Source organism: Amblyomma americanum, chromosome 2 (genome assembly GCF_052857255.1).
Source record: "Amblyomma americanum isolate KBUSLIRL-KWMA chromosome 2, ASM5285725v1, whole genome shotgun sequence".
Taxonomy (NCBI): domain Eukaryota; kingdom Metazoa; phylum Arthropoda; class Arachnida; order Ixodida; family Ixodidae; genus Amblyomma; species Amblyomma americanum.
In genome coordinates, this window is record NC_135498.1 from 221,869,204 (window position 1) to 221,872,257 (window position 3,054).

Sequence of the window (3,054 nt, forward strand, 5' to 3'; positions counted from 1 at the left end):
ACAGATATTGCCAGGTATGCATGAAGTAACACACTTTCATTAATAATACTTCAACTGAAGTAGAGAAACCAATTTTTTTGGACGAATGTTTTTTTTATAATCGGAATGGTGCGCAAGACACTGATATACAGTGACTTACATTTTTATGTGCCGGATTTCAATAGCTTCTTGTGCGCAAAATACTGGCCTAATCGAGAGCAAACACCGCTCACAAGGTAGAATATTATTGCCTAAGTCGTTTGAGATCCAAATAAACATCGGTACTTGCCTGTATTTGGTGGAATTAGCGAGAAACTGTTTTTGACTACGAGTACAGTTTTTGCAGATGCGAACCAAGCAGCCAGTCTCACTGGCTGCGCCATCTGTCGGACGGCGAGAAAAACGACGTTGGCTCGGTCACGGCCACCTGGAACGGCGCGCGCAACGAGGTTGCGAGCCGCGCCGCGCGCGCGTGATCGAGGCGGTTGTGGCTCGGTGGATGCGAGAAGCGCACTCTCTTCGAAGATGGGGTTTGCCTGCCCGCCGGCATTAATCTCACAAGGAACATCACTGCTTCTGCTACTAAATACCGCACTGAAAATGTGACAGCAACAGCACTGCACACACTACTGATAAGTCGTCGCTTGTGAGTTGCATGTTTATCCAGCAGATGGGGCAGCCTGTGAGACCGGCTGCTTGGTTCGCATCTGCAAAAACTGTATTCGTAGCCGAAAACAGTTTTTCGCTAATTCCACCAAATGCAGGCAAGTAGCGATGTTTATTTAGATCTCAAGCAACTTAGGCAATAATATTCTACCTTCTGAGCGGTGTTTGCTCTCGATTAGGCCAGTATTTTGCGCACAAATTTTTAAAAATCCGGCACATAAAAATGCAGGTCCCCTGGCTGTGCTTGATCATGCTGACTATCTAGCAGCATAAGTGTTGGCTGTACATGAGCTATAACATGGCAATCACCAACGCCAGCTCAATAATCTGTGATTGTTTTTTTTCTCTCATGCTGGTTCCGTTTCAACAGCCGAACAAGCAGATGATTTGAGGTTACGTGAGTCATGCAAAACTGCGCTATAATCGCTGCTTATTCATTTTTTGGGGATTCCAACTCTTGAACAGGCTTGCGTAAAAGTTAATGTGAATTAATAGATGAAGTATAGCGACCATACTACAGTTTTTCTAAGCCTCTACCTCAACGCGTCTGTTACGTCGCAGCCGTCGTTCGGCTGTTGAACACGAAAACCGAAACAGCATCTTGGTGCAATCCACGCGGCTGTCCATGTTTTCTAATGTGCAGCATATGCAGCACATCATACCAAACAAGTAACTCACGAATAAAATTTGGGGTCACTGCTCTTTTAAGATAATGAGATGGAAATCTGTATTTGCGACTTATTTCTTCAACTATACTTCCAGGCTGGAGACTATAGTATTGATTTCAGTCACTATCAACTGCTCTTCGAGACAGAGGAAGAAACCTAAAAGTCGTCTATAAACTGACGGCAGCTCATGTGCAACCGACGAACCTGCAGAGAATGAACGTGCGGCTCGTTGTGCAGGTTAGTTACGAGGAGAACATACACAAAGATTTATAAATTTCAACGAGTTCAGTGTTGGGAATGGTGTCATCAAACATATACTTTCCCTGCAGCTCTTCAGTTGGAGCACTGCCATTGGCCTGCAGGTCTACAGGGCAGAGGGTGTTGAAGGACTCGTTCACATGGAGGGAACAGAGGCCTTCACGAGAAGAATGAACAATCTTTTCGATGCACTGAACACAAAAACACGTATCCTGAGGAAGGGATCCGAGTGAACTCGCCGAAGATTCAGGTACTTTTTCTAATGTGATGTCAGTCGGAGAGCTCCGAGTTGCTTTTCGTCGTGATATACACTTTTGTTTCTCAAGCGTTTGACTCAGTAATCATTGATTTCTTCGGGCAGGTCATCAGGATTTCCTCCATCTACTTGATGAAACAGAGCACAACCACCAACATCGAAACATGCTCCTATTTGCTTCACAGCAAACGACAGAATATTTACGAGTGACCTTGCTGTCGGCTTTAGACATAATTGATAAGCTGCACAAAGCACGTGTGCCTTATTTGCTGGTGGCCAAGCTGAACCAAGATCCCTTGGAGGTAACACGCGTGCATAATGAAGAAATGGTGAACATAGCGCAATTTTCTTGAAGTAGCAGAGTATAACCCAATGGGCACTGGAACTCCCTCCGACATTCTGCGGACGTTCTGAATGTCCGTAAGACGTCCATACGAGTTTTAATGCTCACTGGGTAAGCGGCAGCCTGTTCTAAAGAGTGCAATTTTCTTGAAGTAGCAGCGAATAAGTGGCAGCCTGTTGTAAAGAAAATTTAGTTGTAAATGGGTACAATTACTAATAAACTTTTCACCTGCTTTCTTCTTTTTTTTTTCCAGAGATTCTTTGGCATTGTTCGTCTTTTCACGGCGATGATGACCATCCCACGATCATACAGTTCAGCCAGATTTATAGGCTTTTGTCCCTGTTCACTCCTGTGAAGAATGCAGTGAAAGGGAACTGTTCTGGAGCCGCTGACGGTGTCCTCGTGTCGTTGCATGACTGCCTCGGAGAAAAGGCAAAGGCTGCTGTGGAGCTGAGGAATGCTGTGGAACATAATTAAGCTGTGCAAGAAGCTCCTTATAGCATCCGCTATCGTTCGGGTGAAAGTGATGACCTGGGCGACCATGGATATGAAAGAGCCGGACCAGAAGAAATGGTTAACTTAGCAGGATATGTGCATAAGATAACTAAGGCAATGTATTGTAAGGATTGCCAGATCACACTGACGGCTGCTCCTGAACACGCCAGCTCAAGTGATGTTGTTCAGAGGTACTTGACTGACCTGAGGTAGTTCACGACAGGATGCCTTCGCGAGCAGTCGCTATATAAGGCTGTGCACAGTCATAAAGGAGATGGAGAGCATTGTTCACAAAGCCCTTAAGAAACACGTTGTATTTGGTGACCTGTTCTGGGAGGTACTAGACAGGCTTGAAGGGTCCTCTGTGCCTGCAGTCGGTTGTGATCTTC

At 45.4% G+C, this 3,054-nt stretch overlaps 1 pseudogene; it reads left to right on the forward strand.

The window, feature by feature from the left end:
* Nucleotides 1–1,526: 1,526 nt before the first annotated feature.
* On the forward strand, nt 1,527–2,647 carry LOC144120382 (uncharacterized; annotated as a pseudogene).
* The last annotated feature ends 407 nt before the right edge of the window (nt 2,648–3,054 follow it).